A 21914-nucleotide genomic window follows, 5' to 3' on the forward strand; every position below is an offset into this window, starting at 1 on the left:
CCTCAAGATTGATACCTCCTTGGAGGATCGCCTTAAGGCATTGAAAACATACAATGCTTGGGCATCCTCACCCAGCATCCTACTGGAGGCGATCAACTTTGAAGGCATTGATGGTGAGTCTTCTAGCAATTCTGATTGTGAGGACCTATAAAAATTGCCCCAGCCCTCGATTACAAAACCTCAACTTAGAACTAGATTTGCATCCAGAGTCCACATGAAAAGATCTTTCAGCGAGGATTCACAGCTTCTGGTGGGCAGGAGATTTATGATGTATGATCAAAACAGTAGGGCCAAAGGTAAGCAATCTAAGGGGGTGATTAAGAACATAACATTGCAACAGACAATGTGAGAACAGCCCTGAAAAGGAGATTTTTTCAGATTCCTATTGCATGGAATTATGCAGAATCCTTTGTATTAAAGACAATCTTATCCTAAATAGAGCTAACAACCTGAGGCTCTTCCGTAGCATCGATGCACTATCTGGGCTCAACACAAAGGACTTATCACTAGTAGAGTTTCCGGATGATTCGAATTATGACAAAGCCATAATCCACCTTGCCTCCATGGACGTGAAAACTGTACTGCTGCAAAACTCTGGACCTCTGAAGAATATGGGGTTCTCCCTAAAATCCAGATCAACCTCGAACCTAGAAAGAAGAGATGAGGCCAAACTCTATGATCAGATGCCCACTAAATCTCATCATCCTAACAGCAATAATTCTGATTCGGGGAGCGGGAAGATGGGCAATATGGATAGTGACCGTACCTTGAACACAAACCAAATTAGATGTGATGAAGGACCGAACATAAAAAATAAGGGCAAATTCAGAATCACGATCAACAACCATATTGCCTCAAGAAACACTTCGGATGTGCCAAAAGGGACCTTGGGTGACAGGGCAGGGGACAACAGGGACTGGCTGGCCGGCTCACTGGCTAGAAGATCATAACGCCAGAGCCCAGATAACAACTATCCCCCGCCCTACATCAATTTGGGCTGCTGGAATATGCGTGGCTTTAAACATCTACTGGGAGAAGGTAGTATTCGATTGGGAGACCTTGAGGTCATCTGTCTTCAGGAGACGTGGCTGTATGTTCAACCTATCATTAGGGATTTCGCTGTCCTCATCAACCCAGCAATAAAAGGCCTAAAGGGCAGACCAATGGCAGGCCTATTGACCACCATTAACGAAAGCTGTGGCCTGCGAGTTGGTTGGTCAAAGGTCATTTCACCATTTATTCAGATCAACCTACTGACATACCAAATAGGTGAAGAGAACCCTATGAGGAGGATCCTTCTGTGTAACTTGTATTGGAACTGCAACAACCCTGCAGCCAAGAACTTCATGGACCAGTTATTGGAGGAGGTCGACGCTGCTATGATTGACTACTCCAACTTGAATGTGATCTTATGTGGGGACTTAAATATTCACTGTTTCAATAATTGTGGCGCTCTCATAAATCACTATGCAAGTAACTTACAAGAAGTTGAAAAGCGAGGCCTGCCATTTAGGAAGGAGTTCCAGCAGAGAAATATCTCACTACTAAATGGTATTACACCGGGGGACATTCCACCAAATCCAACCTGGAAGAGAGGGCCCGATTCTCACATTCTAGACTATGTCCTTGCCTCCGACAGCCTTCATTGCAGAGTAGTGGCCTTGACGATCATAGAAACTCCACAGATTGACCACAATATGCTGAAATTAACTCTTGAACTGGGCAGAACCGCTAAGTCCCTACCGGATGGGGGTGCCCTGGAAGTACAGCCTGGAAGGAACAGAGTAAGACTATTGAGGAATAATGTATCAACATTATCTAAAAATCTAAGAGACAATGGCAGGCCGGAAGACCTGGATTATACGCTGTCCTTGGCCATCTTTAGCGAAAATCTGGCCCAGTAAGATTTAAGGGCTTCTGCCATGAATATACCTTCAGTCATGAGGTTGCTACAAGAAAAAGGAATCTAAAAAAGATGCAAAGAGCACTGAAGAAAAATCCTTCTCCGGCATTGCTGGTGGCTGTTAAGAAAATGAGGACCGCGTACAACAACTGGTTAAAACAGCATATGCAATTTCTATTGCAATCGAATGCTGAACATATGCTGAAATTAGTTGCAACAAAAAACTCGAGTGAAATGTGGCAAATCTTTAATATGCTAGACGGACCTCAACAGAGTCTCATCTCCAACCCTATTCCGACAAAGGACTGGATGGACCATTTCTCCAAGCTCTTCTCAAAGCCCACCCTGCAAGCCACGAAGGCTTTAGAAAACTCATGCTCAAATTGGGAGTTTGAAACTGAAAGGGAAGATATCCTCGCCCTAATTAAATCGTCCAGCAATTCCAGAGCTGCGGATCCTGATGGCCTCACAAATTCGACACTAAAACAATATCCAGAGGAATGGTCAACTTTTTTACATCAATTCTTTCTACTGGTGAAAACAAAACGCTGTATCCCGGCCACCTGAACGAAATCTATTATTGTACCGATCTTCAAGAAGGGTGATAGGTCTGTGGCCACAAACTACAGACCTATCGCCCTCTTGGATGTTATTGGTAAACTATTTGAGGCCCTGATTTTGAATCACCTTAGGGCCTGGCACTGGGATTCCAAACATCGGAATGGCTGGCAAGGAGGATTTGAAAAAGGAATTGGAACATCGTTAAACCTTTTTCTGATAAACTACCTGAAACTGAGAACGGCAAAAAAGAATGGTAAAAACGTATATCTCGCATCAGTGGACCTGTCGCAAGCCTTCGATTCAGTAAATCGAGAAAAACTTTGGCAGAAGCTAAAAGACTGGTGGTGCCCTACTGACATTCGCGAGGCTATGGAGGCCCTTCATAATAATGCAAGTATTCAAATCAAGCTGAACCAAATGGGTGACTTGTCAAATTCCATCAAAACAGGAGTGGGCCTCAAGCAAGGGTGTTGACTAGCCCCAGATATCTTTAAACTATACATCTCAGACATGGGTGACGCCTTTACGGACATTAGATGCTTCCCCCCATGCATTGCGGGCTCCCCAATGAATAGACTGTTGTATGCAGATGATGTCATTCTCCTGGATGAAACTCCAATCGGGCTCCAGCACCAATTGAATGCACTAGCACTTTTTTTTATCTCTCAATGACTTAAGAGTAAACGCCAGCAAATCAATGGTGCTTACCCTGGGGAAGACAAGAAGCAACTCCATGAAATTCAAGGGTTGGTATATAAATGGTGACCAGATCCGAGAGACATCAGAATTGCTCTATTTGGGTATTCCAATCAACGTAAACTTCAGTGAAGCCCCAAGAGAATTAGCGCTCAGGCGCAAATTGAAGATGCTGACAGCCCAGGCAAGACTTATCAAACGCAGATATTGCAAATTTACACTGACACCCATGCTCCGTTTTTACACCATGAAGGTAGTCCCTATTGTGACCTATGGGGCTGAGTGCTCTCTCCAGATGAGCTGGAAGATATGGCAAATTCTAGAGGGCCTATTTTGGAGAGCCATACTTGACCTCCCAAACTGTATATCGGTGGCTGTGATAAGAAAAGAGTTCGGACTGACTTCTCTCATTACTTATGTCAGCTGGAAAACTCTATCTTTCTATCATAAATGCTTACTGCCCCTACCAGACAGTGGCTTTGAGCTGTTGGGTAAAGCACTAAAATTAGCAAAAGAGCCTTTTGCTGAATGGAGCGCCAAATGTTTGGGCTTGTTGGACTCAATAGACTCTACTGTGAAACTACTTATTGAAAACCCAGATCTTGTGAAAAAAACGGCTGTATGAGTATGATTGGATCGAGTCCTCAGAGCTGGCGCTCTCATCTAAACTCTATGGCAAATACTGCGTTGCTCTGAACAAGCGTGGCTTAACTCTGCTGTATTTGAGTAAATTCCCCTCGGCGGAGCAGCAACAGCAATTTCTCAGACTTCGCTTCAACATCTTTCGGACCAAAGAAATTCTAGAAGCGAGAAAACAGAAAAGCATGAGAGACTATAACTGTCGGCTCTGTGGTCACCCAATGGAAACACTACGCCATCTCATTATAAGTTGTCAGGGCATCATGGACATTTGACGTAATTTGCTGGGGCGATTTTTTGTAAATAATCGAACTTCAACAAAGAAAGACGTTTGGTTACAATTGCTACAGGGCTCAAGGCTATCTATAACTTTTGCCCTGCTGGAGATGGTATCAATCATCTTTAAAAAACTTGACGGAGAGAAGTGAGAAAGAAAGTTCATTTCTGAAAAACAAGACTGAAAGAGCTGCTAATTCTGGCGGAACGTGGTTCCCCCCCTTTTTTCTACGTGTATCTTTCTCTTCTTTCTTAAACTTCTCTCCTTTTCCTTTTTCTTTTACCTTTTTATAGCAATTGATTGAAACAATTGTATCATATGTTTTTTTTCTTTCTTTAGAATTATGGAATTTTCGTTTTTCTTTTTTTTAATATATTTTTTTATCTTTCTTTATTTTTCTTTCATGCTGAAATTGAACTGTAATTGGTGAAAAAGCTTCTTTTGAAGCTAACACTAATAAAAATAAAAAATAAATCATGTTGTTCTGTTGTACGAATGATATAGACCGTGTTTTCAAAAAGAATTCTACTGTTTCCAGTCCCTTGATGTGTTGTATGCTGGTATATAGGGAGAAAACATCTAGGGTCACAAATAAAAAGTTGGATTCCCACGGGATAAGTTCCATCTGCTGAATGACATGTTTGGTATCTCTCAGATATGAAGCGAGTCCTGTGTGAGAGGTTGAAGATGTAGATCGATGTATTGTGATATCCTCTCCGTGAGAGACCCTATACCATTAATAATTGGCCTGCATGGTGGAAAAGTCTTGCAGTTCTTGTGTATTTTTGCCAGGAAGTAAATGATAGACATCATTGGTATGGCTATGTCCATGTAGTCTGATTCCTCTTCTGTTAGTAAGCCCATTTCCTTCCAGTTTTTAAGCATTTGGTGCCATTGTGCTTGTAGATGTTTGATTGGATTGGTTTTTAGTGTAGCATAACACTTTGTATCATTTAGTTGTTTGATGCCTTCCACCACATAATCTGTTCTTTGCATGAGTACTATGTTCCCTCCTTTATCTGCTGATTTTATTACTATTTGTTGGTTCTTGGATATTTGATATAAGGCCTCTTTCTCTGCCTTGGTGAGGTTATGTTTGATTTTTGAAGTTTTATTCTCCAGGTAATTCTTACGCAGTTCATTACTTACTGCTTTATGAAAAATATCTATGGCGTTGTTTTCCATCAAAGTTGGTATACATTTTGATTTGGGTTTCAAATATGTTTCTTCAGTCCGAAAATAATCTATATTTTGTTCTTCCATTAAGTTTTCTAAAGAAAAAAATGCTTCGGTCACATTCATGATGTTGACTGTTCCTTCTGCCAATTCCACAGTGAGGGGTGAGATGTCTTTAATGTTGTGTACCTTGGGTTTCATTGGTGTTTCAGCAAAATATTATCTTAGCTTAAGTTTCTTACAACATTTGAACAGATCTACTTGCCTGTGGAAGTAGTCTGTTTTGTTATTTGGGCTATAGTTTAGCCCCCTGTTAAGCGCTGTTAGCATTGTGTCATCCAAATGTTGTTCTGATAGGTTGAGGACTAGGTTCACTGGTTCATTTTGTTTTCCTTGTTGTTGGATCTTGTTTGCATACCTCTTTGTCCTAAACCTTGGTTTGTTTGTGCCTCCTCTCTTCCCCCTCTTGTTTTTGTGAAATTGGTTGAGGTATTTGCGCCGAGATTGGAACTTGACGTTGTTTTGGAAACATTGGTTTGTCGAATATAAAGTCTTGTTGTTTGTTTGTATCTGCGGAATTCTTCTAAAAACGAAAGATCCTGAGGGTTTGCAGAAGTACTTGGTATGGAAGTTGTTTCTTTATCTGATTCACTATTGGTTTCTGTGTCAGATGATTGTGATGGTGTACCTAAATTAGTTGCTGCAGATGCCTTTGGTTTAAATCTTGCTTGACTCTTGATATCGTATTTCCATTGTTATGTGTATACTCTTCCAATTTTATAGTCTATTTCATCCCTGATGAAAGCTTATGAAACTGTAGTTTGATTAAATGGGAGAAGAAGTTTGGCGTACATGTCACAATGGTCATTCCAGACTAGCTATTAAAGGTGACAGTCTATTAAAGATGACGGTCACCCCCTTGTAACCATGCTAAAATGATTTTGGTGTGATAAACATAACTAAACTATTAAGGAACATGTGATTTGGGCCTTCCCTTGTTTCCAAGAGAGGTGAAAGTTGGTATGCGTGTGCAGGTCATAATTAACATGGAAATGGTAAAGTGGCATATTTTTCATTGATATGACTCGAGTAAATTAAGAAAAACGGTATCTCTGCATAGGAAGGGTGTGCTGATTGCTGCGTAGCCTTATCTGATTCGCCTTAAAAGTAATTCTTCAAAATATATTCATACATGTAAAGATTTGGAAATGTAGGGTACTTACCATGTTGAGCGATTTCTGTGTCCTAAAACATGACCAAGCCGATCTGTCAAAGTGGGATGATGAAGCTTTCTCCTCCCACAGCTTGTCCAAATTACTCCCCCATCGCCTATTCCTATCAACACACAGGTGAGAGGTGGGTAGTGATAATCAACCAATCCCTATCGTGAGAATCATGACAAGTTTGTGATGTAATTTGCCCTATAAATAAACCAGTTTGCATCAGGACTGGACTTCTTCCACTAATTCCGAGTGGTGACCTGCTGCTGAAACATGTCGAGAATCATCCCAGCAGAGAGGCCTAAGTCTTGCAGTGGATACAGGAGCCAGGAAACATAGAAGCTGATTGGAAACCCTTGGAGGACTCAGAGGAGATCTTTGACTGACCCCCCTAGCTGTCCCAGCGGTGCCTTGATGTTACTGATGCCCACTTCAGGGGCTCAACTCTAAGTAGAACCACCCCAAAGCCATAGATTGTGTAGACCCTATATTTTTGAGGCATTGTTTTAGTTAGTTCCACATAGAAAAATGCCCTGTTTCACTGTGTAGATCCCTAGCATATTTAAACAAAGTAAACCAATAAATTTCCCTCTAGAAATCACGGGTGGTGTTTGTTGGCATTGGAAACAAACAAACTGTTCCCAGTTTGTTGTGAGCTTGTATAGACATAAAGATGTATCCAAAGAATTGATCCCAAAGCCCTGTTTCCAAGTGAGTGTGCAGGATGAAAAATGAAATTCCCCATTGATCCCCTTCAGTTTAAATCAGAAGGGGAAGCCTAGTAGCGCCTTTGCATATGCAAGGTGCAAAACGAAATTGCCCCTTGGTATCCATTGTGCCCTGATCAAAATCCCAAAGCCCTGTCTGTTCTTTTTAGGTGTGGCAAAACGAATGTTCCCATTTGCATTTCTTTTATTCTTTTGGATCTGTGCTAATAATCCAAAAAACTATTTTTCTTTTGGAATTTTGGTGCTCTGACCAAAATCCGAAAGCCCTGCCTGTTCCTTTTAGGTGCGGCAAAGCAATATTCCCATTGGCATTTCTTTCATTCCCATTGCATCTGTGCTAATAAGACAAAAAATGGTGTTCTCATTGTGCTTTGACCAAAACCCCAAAGCCCTGCCTGTTCTTTTTCTGTGGAGCAAAACTAATTTCCCATTGCTTTTATCTCTCCCATATTGTTTCTGTGATATATATACCCCAAAACCGATTTTCCCATTGTGTTCCCACTCTCTGCCACTGCCTTGCATTCAGAGTAGTCAAGTCCTATTGATGTTTCGAGGGTGGGGAATTGCTGAGAGAGAAAAGTACTATAACTCAATCAATTATTACGCTGTGCCTTGAATTGTTCTTTTCCTGTATTGGTGGGTGATTTAAAACACCATCATTGTGACGGCATATCTTAGTATTATCTCTGTGTTGGTACCTGTACAGAAGTCATTTTAGTTTTTATGGTGCCACAGCATTGGTGGCTGATGTTAATCTATTTGGTTTTAAAAAATTAATAAATGTATCTAACTTGAATACACACCGCCTGGTTCCTAGTCCATTGTGGCACCGGGTGCTTCTTGAGGTTGGGTGCGAGACGGGTTGAAGGCCTCACCACAGTGAACCAAATAAAAACCAAAAGTGCTTTGTTGTGTGCCACATTCATTGTGGGGAAAGGAACTCCCTGACCTCCACGTAACCGCGTAATAAACCCAGACAAAACTGGGGGCTTGTGCCGTGATTGGTAGAGAGTTTCCACTCATGACAGTGCAGTAGCAGCAGTCTATTCATTTAGGTGTAATAGCATTTCAGTAGATGGAAAGTTGTATTGCATTGTGAAGGCTCCATTCAGACCTGTACCCAGGGTTTCAGGGTGGTGTTTGTAGATAGAAGAATTTATTGATTGTCATTGTAAGTACAAACTAAGTAGCATCAGGGTTTATATTTTGCCCATGCATTGAGAGCATATTAGGTGCAGAACACATTTCATAATTAGCACCGTAGAAATCAATATGGCCAGGAAACTCCTTCTATACAAAGTGTGTGTTAAGGGTGAATGGGTAGAACAGGAGCATGAAATGTGGCAATCTAGAATGATGCACGAGGTTACCTCTGTAAATGTGGATACGTGGCAAGATAATGGCCTGTTACATCAGGCCCTGACAGACTTTTATATGACACAGACCACCATAGATGAGCAAATTAAAATGGCTCAGCTCACAGCACATATGTACTTCCATATGATAATCATGGAAGAAAGATACCAGGTTTGTGTAGCCTCTGTGCAAAATAAATCTGAGCTTTTGGATCAAGCACAGAAAGAATTGAAACAATTAGATGAAAAAGCACAACAGAGCCAAGATTCAGAGTTAAAATTAGAAAATATTCAGCAGTTAAAAGAGGAATTTGTGGCGCAGCAGCAAGCACATTTGCAGCTTGAAGCTACATTTTCTGCACTGAAAGAGTATCAGGAAGGTGTGGAAAATCTGAGAGTCAACAAAAATGAAGAGAGCAAGTTGTGCACAATAGAGCCTGTTTAGAGGACATTTTTGCATTTCAAATGCAGATTAAGCAACGGAAAGATGAGAGTAGTCAGTTAATCATTAGGGAGGTCAATTCCCAGGTGGAATTTTATCAGGAGCGCCAAAATCTGAATTCTCTGAAACGACAGAGAGAACACCTAAAGGGAGAGAATAGCAAATTGTGTCATGAGAAAAGTGCCCTGTGTCAAGAAGTGTGTGAGTTAAGGACAGACACGGAGAAAAGTGAGTTATGTTCTCAGGAACTGACTGACATGAGGATAGAAAATGAAAATTAAGGGAATATGTGAGGAAAGCAGAGTTGGACGTAGAGCAGGCAACACAGGTGAAAAGTGCACAAAGGGAGGAGATTAGTCACCTGTAAAAGAAGAGGTCTGAAAATGCCCAGATGATACAAATATCACAGAAGGAAAATGAGTCCCTTTGTGAGGATACCAAGGGACTCATTGACCAATTAGTGGCACAAACCAAAGTACTAGAAGCTACTCAACCCTTGATAGCAGAGTTGAAAACTGCCTCTATATATCACCGAGAGATAGGGGCTGAGAAAAATAAATCTGGGAGATTGGAAAAGGAGATGGCCAAATGCAAGCAGGCTTTGAGGCACCCCAGCCAGTTAGAGAATGGGAAGGCACCCTCCAATCATGGAGTGATGACCTCCTTACCAGGGACCTCAAGTCAACTCACCACATTATATGCACAGGGTGCTGCTAACTTCATGCCTGCCAGTTTGCAAGAACAGGGAAACATGAGGCAGCTGGACTCAACCAGGCCTAGTCCAACTGAGCCAGAAGGCCAGTCCTTATCAGACATTGATGGGTATTCATCTCTACCCAGATTTAGAAATACCCTAGAAAATACTTCTGAACAGGAGGGCTCCTAAAATGAGAGGATCATGGAGTTAGACTGGCAGAAACTAAAGTTACAAAGGGACCACCTGGTCCGCTTTGCAGACAGAGAGGAACCAGAATCCAGGCTTCAAAACAGTATTTAAAAACATTCACATTCAGGGAGGGGGAGGAATTCTCCACCGTATCCAGAAGAAGGGATGAGGAAGATGAGTACTCCCCTGTGTGAAGAGGGGAGCCCAAGGGAAGTAACCCAGAGAGCCCACAGCACCACAGTGGAGAAGAGACCAGACCCCATCATTCTGGGAGGGATTCCCAGTCTCATAGAGGTAGGGAGTGCCTAGAGGACCACCAATAATAGCAGCTTTTAGTCAGAGGGTGAGTGTACTCTGGTGCAGCAGAAAAGGCAAACAGAAGAGAGGCCTTGTAAAAGACCCAATTTGGCAAATAAAATCCATCAGGAGCTATATGACACCATATTACAAGAATGCCAAATAATCAGTATGGGAGCATCTAGAACTGTGTGACCAAATGATGACATAATTTGGCATCCAAAAATTATCAAAATTCCATGGAGTTCATCAAATGGACCTTCTCCTCAGAACACTTCATCTTGTTTGCTGGGCTAGACGATCAAGATCACCAAAGATGGTCCATCTATAAAATGGCAATTTTAAAGCATTTCTCTATGCACAGAAACCCCAGGAGGCCCGCAATGTGGCCTATGACCTGCAGCGTGGAGAAGACCAGGCACCTAGAGAGTTTGTGCAAGAACCGAAGCGGGCATTTGCTTAGACCTTTAGACAGGTGTGCACAATTAGCCAGGAGTTCATTAATACTTATTTCCATGCACTCCCAAAATACATAATGACCCAACTGGTAAGGGACTTCCATGAGCATAGGAGCCTCGATTCGGTGATAGAAGAGGCCACCCGGATCTATGAAGTCCAAAAGCCATCTGAACAAAAATAACACCAAAAATTCCAAACTGTAAAAACAAACCTGCTGCTACAAAGGTGGCGGAGGTGAAAAATACCCCCATATTGGACTTGGAAATGGGGGGCCTAAAAATACTACTCCCACTAATAAGCAGAATGAGAGGAAGAAGAGACCCTCTGATCCATCCCAATCAGGTGTTAGCCAGGCAGGGTACCCGACAAATGCTCCATCAGACCCTGCCACCTATATCAGCCCGAGATACAAGGGTAACAGACCCATCTTGGGGTATGTATGGACTCCCCTGGACCAAGGGGTGGTCCAGCCAGGTACTTACTGCCCCAGGTAACCTCCCTCAAAACTTTCCTCAGAACTTCCCTAAGGAGGGAAGAAATACTCCACCCTTCAACTTAAGCTTCTTTACCAGATACCCTTCAAACACCATTTCCCAAACAATCCTCCTCTATCTGTCTCTTTTCAGGATAATAGATTCCCAAATCAGGCAGAAGGGAGACCACCGAGGGAGGGTTATCAGGGAAACTCTCAATACACAAGCTACTCTGGGAGGAGGGACAGCTACCCTTTCTGAGAGCCGCAAAGGTATGAATCCAGACCCCCATACCAACCAGAAAAGATGTCTCAACTGGAGCACCAGGTCCAACATTTGACACAAGACCTGGGCCGCATGTCCAGGGCTCAGTAGAGCCCTCAAATGGAAATTGCTGCCCAGAACAGCTCAATACCTACGTCTGGTGTCCTGGAGCAATGTTGGGAAGAAAACCCTGACAACCAACAGGTTCCAGATGAGGGTACCCAAGGAGAAGGGGGATTCAAAAGCTCTATTGGAAGCTTCCTTTCTCACCTGAGAAACCCCCCTGGAAACCTCTGAAACTGAACACATATCTCCTACCCCTGAAAAGCTAGAACCTAGGGAAAAGAGGGTAAGTAGGAGAAATCAAGGGCCAAAGAAAACCCACTTTGTGGAGGAGGTCCAAGACATCCCCTTTGAAGGGGGGAATCCCTGGAGGATTCAGGGAAGAAAAACTCTTTCAGGAATGGAGCGATCCCTCCCAAGGAAGAATGGGTCACAAAAGACCCTGATTTAGTCTGGGTAAGTGTGGAGACTGACCCAGAGAAACCAATGCTGAAACCCCAACAATTTCACCCAGATGAATCTGGAAGCAATGAGGGATACTCCCCCAAACCGGTTCGGGCAACTGTCTCCAGGTAAAGGGGGACAGCAAAGAATCAGGGGAAAAAGGAGACTTCCCCAACCCGTTTGTTGCTGGGTGCAACACTTTCTTTTCAGATTCCCGGACTCTGACACACAAAACTGTCCTATATCACAAACTGTCGGAGTTCAAAATAAAAAAAAGTAGCTGCCAAGCTGACACAAAATGCACATTTTCTTTGCCCCCTTGAAGAGAGTGATGGGAGATTGTATGCCTCTGTCAAGGTTCAGGGTAAACGTGCATTCTCAGCCCTGGTGGACACTGGATCCCAACCCGCCACCCTTTTGTCCAAAAAGGCATTTGACCAAATTAATCCAGGAAGGTTGGAGTGTCACCAAATTCCCCTCACGCCTCTTATTGGACAACTCCAAAACTTCAATGGAAATTATATTTCCGTCGAAGGGACTGCGGATCAGGAGATCAAAATTGGCCGACATAGGGTGAAACACCCGGTGATAGTCATCACTCCAGAGGGCACACCTTCTCTTCTTGGGAATGACCTCCTTCAGAGGTTATCACCCATGATTGTCTGTATGAACAAGGTCATCTGGACTCAGACTAACCAGCCAATCAAATTGAAACAAAGTACAAATTATGTCAGTTTAAACAGCACATGCCATATGATTGAACAGCGGTCTGACAACATAGAATTCCACTTTAGGAGCAATCAAGTCCCAGACATCACTGTCATCCCTGTAGGAGAGTAAACTGTTCATGGGAACCATTCTCCATTTTGAAATGGAGAACTTACTCCCAGTTTTAAGTGGCATTCCACACTGGAAGGGAATACTGTGAAATGATATACTGATCCACAATCTGATGAAAACCCAACTCCCATAATAAAAGATGATAAAAAAATGGCTCAAAGTTTGACCGACATCCAGAGAAAGGGTGAACAGCTTTTTCCGCCATTCAGGTAAATATGGGGGGGGGCCTGTTCTCATCACAATATGCCTGAATAACAGAAGAAGCTTCATCAGTGAAGCATTATTCAGGAAACTCCCAAAGTGACATCCTCCATCGATTCGCAATTAATTTGGTTCTAATTAATTACAAAGCCCTTATTGGAATGGCGGTTGATGGCCAACATTATTCTATTGACAGATAATGAGATAATGGGACCAATTCCAAATGATTGTCACAATTTTGATGACGATATCCCTCCGGAAAAGATATTCACCCGGCAAGGAGGGAATTACTTGGTGTACTCCTCCTGTCCTTATGGTGGGGAAGAGGTAACCTGCGACATCAGGAGGGATGAGGTGGTATTTCAAGTCACCAGTAACTACCTCCCATCCTAGAAATTTCATGTCCAGGCCAACACCATAACAAGAGATCTCTCCACCCAACTGGAGGATACTGCTGAAATTGCCAAACTCGAGGTATTTTCAGGCTTTAAGCAGATGGTTGAAGAACAAATCAATCTTGCTGATGGCCTTGTGTGGAGCAAAAGCAGAAGCTGAAACCAGTGTTTTTGGATTTTCAGGAGATCTTTGCCGTGGATTTGTATGACTGTGGAAGCATAGAGATGCATTCAATTTCCATACCTACGGACACCAAGATGGGTCCCGTATTTGTGAAACAATACTGGTTGCCTCTCACGTCTTTGGAGTCACTCACAGAGATTATTAAAAATTTAGAATCCCATGGGATAATTCATCCAGTCCACAGTAGCTTTAACAACCCGGTACTGGGGATACTCAAATCCAATGCCAATGGAGACTCTGCGCAGACCTTAAGGAGTTAAATAAATGGGTCCCCATGTCAAGATGGCCTCTTTCCTACATCGATCAGGGACTGGCCACGATCCAAGGGTCAAAGTTGTATACCGCCATTGACCTGACCAACGGTTACTGCACAGTACCCGTGAGTATGGAAGACCAGTACAAGCTTGCCTTTATCTTTGGGGGGCAGCAAAACACATGGACCCAAACACCCTTTGGATACACAAACTCTGGCAACAAATGTTATATCTTCCTACATAAGGCCATTCCCAACTTGGGGGAGAAAGGGGAAACCTAGCCTATATAGATGATGTCTTAATCAAGAGCTCAACTGTTCAGGAACATATAGCTGAAATACGCTATGTTGTGACCCAGTTGCAGAAAGCCAGAGCCAAACTGTCCTTTCAGAAGGCACAGTGGTGTAAGAACCACATGAACCTCTTAGGGCATGTAATCACCCCTGAGGGTCTCAGTCCCCAGGCGAAAAAGGTGGAAGCATTACTGAAATTGAAAGACCCTACTACTCTGTGAAAACCACAAAACCTCCTTGGACTCACTAATTGTAGTAGAAAGTTCATAGAGAACTACACAAGGGGTCACACTACCCTTGGTCCATTTATTAATGGCCAGGGTCAAGTGGGAGTAGGGTCCAGAACAATCTGAGGCAGTGAAACGACTAAAGAGAAGCCTTTCCCAAGTGCCTTGTTTGGCATACCACATAAAGAACAAGAACTTCTTCTTGGAGACAGGGTTCTCAATTACTTGCCTAAAAGTATTATACCAAAAGCATGACAAGGTCAACAAAATAATCTCGTACGCTAGCAAGACTTTGTCCTACGTGGAGGAAAAATTGAACGATTGCGAAAAGGCACTCCTGGCAATGGTGTGGGTGTTCAACAATTACCACCCGTTTATCCAGGGGGTGTACAAAATTGCTGCGACTCCTCACCAGCCCATGCAACACCTCCAAAGTGACTGAATCCGAACAGGTAATGTGAGTAATTCCAGAATTACTTCATGGATTCTGTTCATGCAAGGCTTTCCCATGGTGGTCTGATATGGCCAAAACAAGAAGAGTGCCCTAGTGCAAGGTTTGGCTGACTTGCATGACTGTGCTCAAGAAAACTGTCTCGAAGATGAAAGTCCAAAGACAACATGGAAGAGTACCTTACTTACCAGCACCAGTCTAGGAGGGAGACACTTGCCAGTGGATACCCACAGTTGAAGTGAATGGGTGCTCCTACATGTTGATCATCATGGGGAAAAAAAACTAGTGGCTGGAGTTGGGAATGCCTGGGTGAATGATGCCCCGGAGCCCTCTGCTCAGTACAAAAGAGGTCCCCGAAGTAGTCAGGTGGCAGAGTTGATGGTGGTTCATCAAGCCACCCTCAATGATGTGTAATACCAACTCAAAGAACTGGACATAATCACCGATTAAGATTATGTCAGGAATGAGTTTGTGGAGCACCTGATTAATTGGAAAAATCGAGGCATGCTGTGTGTGAATAAGAAAACGCTCAATCATAGGAAATGAATCGAAGCAATTGATGATCTGGTCAGCTCAAGTGAGATGACCATCTATTGGAAAAAGATCAGTAGTCATTCCAGAATAGAGGGACCACACAAAATGGGAAATGACTTTGCAGACCAGTTGGCCAAAACCAGAGTCATTCACGGGGATCTCATAGAGACCAAATCCCTGTTGGGGGAAATTCAGGTTGCTGCAGTCACCAGGTCCCAAACACATGCCAAAAATGAACTCTCAACTGCCCAGTGGAGTAAAGAAACCCCAGATGCTGATTTGATTACGGCACAAAAAGAGGACCCGATTTTTGGGAAATGTTATCAACACATTGAAGACCCCGTGAATTTTCCTCTGACAAAATCCGATTTTATCAGGAAAAAGGATCTCTGGGTGTTGACGTTTTAAAAAAGGGTCCGAATCCACGATCGTTTGTTGGTACGGAGATCCATATCTGGATGTGACCAGTGGATGGAACGTACCTCATTCAGAAGCCTGATAAGTCACGGCCATGGCACGGCCACTGCTGGTCATAGGGGGGTTGATTCAACTTTAGAAATCTTGCGAGAGGTTGCATACTGGCCACTATGGGTCAGGACCTCAACCTATCTTTAAAGGGGTGTCTTATGTGTGCTCAGTTTCAGCCACGTTCCCTCACACACTGAGCTCCACTACAGAAAAGGGGAATAACACTGTCCTAGTCGTATTTGCAAGTTGATTTAATCAGGCCCATGATTTACTCCTCTTGAGGAAACAAGTACATGTTGACCGTGACATGCGTGTTTACCAAGTGGGTGGAATGTCTGCCGGCTCCAAATTACAAGGCAGAAAAAGATGCTGCCCTAATGATCAATCACATCTTCTTGCATATTGGCCTTCCCCAAAGGAATGAAGTGGACCAAGGAAGTCATTTTACTAGTGAGGTGATGACAAAGACGCTGGAGATACCAGGGGTAAAGAGAAAACTCCACATTGCCTAGCACCCATTCTCGAGTGGGGGGGGTTGAGAGGTACAATAAAATGATTGTGGGCTTCTTGAAGGTGTTTGTGGCAGACTCTGGACCTAGTTGGAATATCTGATTACCACTTGTACTGATGGCTATCAGTTCTACACAATCTTCTGCGACATAAATGTCACCATTAGAGCTCATGACTGGATGAAAAATGGTGCTACCTCAGCATCTGCTCTACAGAAATCAAGAGCAGACCCTGATCAATGCGTCCACGGCTGGTGAGTAAATTGAGAATTTAGGAAAACACCTTCAACATGCTTTTTCTTATGCTGAGCGGAAATTTAAAATAATAAGCAGAGGGGATGAAAACCCACTATTACTTAAAGATTACGAAGAAAGAGTACCAAGTAGGAGACACGGTCTACCTGTACAATTTCCAAAGGAACCAGACCAAAGAGCAGCAGTCCCTCCCTTCCTGGAGCAGCGTTTTTGAAATTTTCAATAAAATCTCACCAGTCGCCTCTAAGATCCGCATCCCTAAAGGAGAACAGATGGAAGAGAAATGGGTTCATATCAATCAGTTGAAAAGCTGTCATCCCAGACAGAACTTGCAACTGATTGAAGAACCCAGTGTTTGTAGAGCCCAGGAACCATCTGAAGAATAAAGGTAAAGAATGAGAACCCGGATGGAGAATGTAACACATTTACAGGGAGTAGAACAACTTATACTTATCAGGAATGTACCAAAAGCGGTGATTGTCATGTCTGAATGTGTAGATGTCCAGTAAAATGTCATATGTACCTTGCTGTTTTGTTTGTTGTCAGTTTGCATGTCAAACTTGGGAAATTAGATTTGTATGAAATACTTAACCTCTCTTTTATTCTTGGCAGATTAAATAACTTCTTGCCTTTACAGGCCAGAGGTGGAGCTACCGGAAAGGGAGGGGTTCAGGACCAAAACCCAAAATCTGAAAAGAGTGGAGTGCAGACCAGAGTGCCACTCCCTCAGGACAAGGAAAAGAGGGGACCGACCCAACAGAGATTCCTGGAATGAACCCAGGCGACAAGGAAATGGACACCTCACTCTCAACTTGCTCTTCTCTCTGTCTCATTGGAATCAAAGAGACAGGAGGGGGAATTTGTGGGTTGAAATATAGCCCCTGGATGCCAGAAATAAAGAGGCCAGAGTCGTTTGTGAATGCTCCCTGAAATATAAGGCCAGCACAGAATTGATGTCAGACATGAAGGCCTATTGAACCTAAATCTAAAGGAAAGAAAGTGGGACCTAAAATTAAAGTGCGAAGATATGTGCAATGCCTTTCAGGAAGGAAAAAGACACATGCCAATGATGTTTTGACAAATCCATGGCGAGCTGCACTGACATATAAAGAGGCCACAGTGCACATTATCTTCAATAGAATCCTAGAAATGCGCTCGAAGCAGCAAAAGTGAAATGGAGCATTGCATGTAAAATAAATAAAATAATGTCATTTTTTGCTTTCCCTCATCCAAATTGACAATCTGCTGAGCAAAATGCTCACTAAACGATCAAAGTGTGAATGTGCTGTTCTCAAGTAAAAAGCCACATACACAGGGACAGTTTAGAAGTGACACTCATGAATTTGGAAACTGTGAAAGCCTTATAAGATGTCATTTAACATGTGCAATTGTGTGCAAGTTTAAAGGATATGTGCTGCTGGGTATACAAGCTAGTTATTTCTTCCAACATGAAACTAAGCTCCACGACCTCCCCTCTGCTGTCCTGAACAAAGGCCTGGTTGTCATCATCAATCAGAACCATTTCTTAAAAATACAAGAAAGAATTACATGGCTTAGATCAAAAACGTGGTGAAGACCAGATAAACCCATCTCTGTTCTTGCAGCAGGATTGACATTTGTGGTCACAAAGCCCATAAAGTGTCTATTAGGAGCTGTTATTAGGGCATCACATGCCTTGAAGAGGGAGGCAGACCTAAACACAGACCAGTCTCTGCTAGTCACATGCCTAAAATGAGAAATGAAACTTTTAAAAAAGTGGGGACAGGAGTGAAAGAGACTTGTGAAACTGCAGTTTAATTGAAATGGCAGAAATACATTTATCACATAACATGGGCAGTGCACATGTCACAACGGCCATTCCAGACTTTTATTAAAGGTGAGAGTCACACTCTTGCAACCATGCTAAAATGATTTTTTGTGATAAACATAAGTACATTTATTAAGGGAAATCTGATTTGGGCCTTCCCTTGTTTCTGAGAGAGGTGAAAGTTGGTATGCGGGTGCAGGTCATAATTAACATGGAAATTGTAGAGTGGCATATTTTTTACTGATATGGTTTCTGAGTAAATGAAGAAAAACTGTATCTCTGCATAGGAAGGGTGTGTTGATTACAGACTAGTCTTATCTGATTAGCCTTAAAATATAGTTCTTAACAATATATTCATACATGTAAAGATTTGGAAATGTAGGGTACTTGCCATGTTGAGAGATTTCTGGGTCCTTTAACATGATGAGCCGATCTGTCAAAGTGGGATGATTAAGCTTTCTCCTCCCATAGCTGTCCAAAATCACTTCCCCACCGGTGGGAGGTGGGTAGTGATAATTAACCAATCCCTGTTGCAAGAATCATGACAAGTTTGTGATGTCATTTGCCCTATAAAAAAACAGTTTGCATCAGAACTGGACTTTTTCCACTAATTCCGAGAGTTGATCTGTTGCTGGAATCTGGTGAGAAACATCCCAGCAGAGAGGCCTAAATCTTGCACTGGAGACAGGAGCCAGGAGACAGGAGACATAGAAGCTGATTGGGAACCCTTGGAGGACTCAGATGGGATCTTTGACTGACCCCCTAGCTGTCCCAGTGATGCACTGATGTTCCTGATGCCCAGTTCAAGGCATCTTCTGTAAGTAGAACCACCCCATGCCCATAGATTGTATATTTATATAAAGATGTATCCAAAGAATTCATCCCAAAACCCTTTTTTGACGTGAGTGTGCAGGGTGAAAAACAAAATTCCCCATTGATCCCCTTCAGTTTAAAACAGAAGGGGAATCCTGATAGTGCCTTCGCATATCCAAGGTGTAAAACGAAATTGCCCCTTTGTATCCATTGTTCCCTGACCAAAATCCCAAAGCCCTGCCCGTTCCTTTTAGCTGTGGCAAAACACATGTTTCCATTTGAATTTCTTTCATTCCCATTGCATCTGTGCTAATAATGCAAAAAACGATTTTCCCATTGTGCTTTGACCAAAACCCCAGAGCCCTGCCTGTTCCTTTTAGGTGGAGCAAAACAAGTTTCCCATTGCTTTTCTTTCTCCCATATTGTTTCTGTGATCTATACCCCAAAACCGATTTTACCATTGTGTTTGAAACTCTCTGCCACTGCCTTCCATTCAGAGGAGTCCAGTCTAATTGATGTTTGGAAGGTGGGGATTGCTCGTAGAAAAGTACTATAACTCAATCAATTATTACTGTTTGTCTTGAATTGTTATTTTCCTGTATTAGTGGGTGATTTGTAACACAATAATTGTGACAGCATATTTTAGTTTTAGCTCTGTGATGGTGACTGTACAAAAGTCACAACATTGGTTGCTGATGTTAATCTATTTCTGATATTTGGTTTAAATTAATTAATAAATACATCTAATTTGAATAAACACCAGCCTAGTTCCTAGTCCATTGTGGCACTGGGTGCTTGCTGGGGTTGGGTGCGAGACGTGCTGGGTCCTTACCACAGTGAATCAAATAGAAAATAAATGTGCTTTGCTGTGGGCCACATTCATTGTGGGGAAAGGAACTCCCTGAGCCGAGTGTGACCGTGTAATAAACCGTGACACTTTACCACTGCTGGATTTTGTTTTCCTGTCCAGGATACCCCTGTATTTCCTTTGGAACCCAAGATAGTTTTTCACCCCGTCTTTGGAACGTGAATTTATTTTTTACTCAATGGAAACTATATATATTTTTCAGGTCATGCATCCAGACCCTCTCTCCCACTTATCCCATTCAATACATTTCTGTAATGTTAGCAACCTAATTATACCATTTTGATTCATGGTATGTCACTGGGCTTTGTTGCAGGATTGGTGTAGAGGATGTTAATGTAAAGTGAATTGGTGTTGAACTGATCTCTAGTGCAAGAAGCCGTCAATGATGTCTTCTCGCAACAGTAGTTCATTTACATAGTTGCCGTCTTGGTGGCAAGACACATGCCCCTGTGCAACATGAACACCTGCACCATCCTCTGGATCATTGGCATCCTCAGTGGGCATGGGCACGTCACCTGATGGCAGTGTTGCGTATCATGAAACACACATACACAATGGCTCCCACTGTGTCAGGCCTCTACATGAAGGCTCCAAATGCCTTGTGTAGTCACAGGAACATATGACTTAGCCCACTGACCACCCAGTTAATGGGAATAATGGGAACGGATGTGTGTTGCATTTTCCTGCTGCTATCTTGAGGTCACTGTATGCTACAGTGGGGTTATTAGCCGTCCTCTAAATTGGTATCCAGCATCACCTGTCGAGGGAGTTGGGTGGAGTTCATATTCATGATTTCATTTGGTAGACAGCTGGTTCTTGTGATACCATTGTGTGACAGTCAACAAGAAACACAAGAAAACACTGGGAGGTGGAGGGAAAACTCGCTCTCTTAGAATGAATAGGGGATACTAACCCATGTACTCGCATGTCAACACATTAGTCAATAATGCAAAATACCAGAGTTAGAAAATCTAAAACCATTACATATTTTAATTTGAAATTTCATACACATATTTCATATAAATTGAATACAACAGTAAATTAGAGAATACTCTCATTGGATAAATCAATAGAGTACTAAATACAGAGAAAACAAGAACATAAACAGAAAAAATCACCCCACAATAATGATGCAACGTAATTCCACAAATGCAACCCATAAATGGGCGCCTAGGTGATCGAGTGGCTTATACACAGTGATAATACGTGATCAAAATTCACTTACTAACTATTCCACTTATCACCATTCATACCATACACTCTCATGCATAAAATATGCTTCATTCATCGACATACGCACAAATCAGACAATATTAAAAACACACTCAACATGTTTCTTTCCTCCAACAAGTTATTCCGGAAAATTCATCAGGGGCAAACTAAAAAACAGAATCATTGCATATTAACAGTAATTAGTTTCTGTTAAACTTGAAAATTCTCTTCAAAGTCCAGGTACTTTGATAAACTGCAACTCCAATCTTTGTATTCAGGGAGTTACACGTGGAAGACTTCACGGGATGGTATCCCCTATGAGAGAGCGGTAAACAAACAATATAACAATTACTCGTTTGTGAATGTATATAATACAGTTAATTTGGCACCTTAAATACATGATTATTATCGTACCGGGTCCATTAGAGCTCATCAATAGCTCAATTTAAAGGTTTCAACTAAGACATAATGCTGCAAATATCCTCCTCCATTAACGTCAAAAAATGCTGTATTCGTATTTCAAATCCCAGACACAATCAGTAGCCGAAAACAATTATGTTTAAAATATCCAAAATCACATAAGTTCGAGTCCCTGTGACCGAGACCATGTAGAAGAACTGAGACGAGCTGTGAGATCACCAGCAAACATATCCCGTGCAAGAGAGAAATAAGCACAGGGCAAGTAGACATCAAAATTAAAAGGGCCTATCGACAGGGCCC

The sequence above is a fragment of the Ambystoma mexicanum genome, chromosome 5p (genome assembly GCF_040938575.1).
Source record: "Ambystoma mexicanum isolate Mex_15411 chromosome 5p, UKY_AmexF1_1, whole genome shotgun sequence".
Classification (NCBI taxonomy): domain Eukaryota; kingdom Metazoa; phylum Chordata; class Amphibia; order Caudata; family Ambystomatidae; genus Ambystoma; species Ambystoma mexicanum.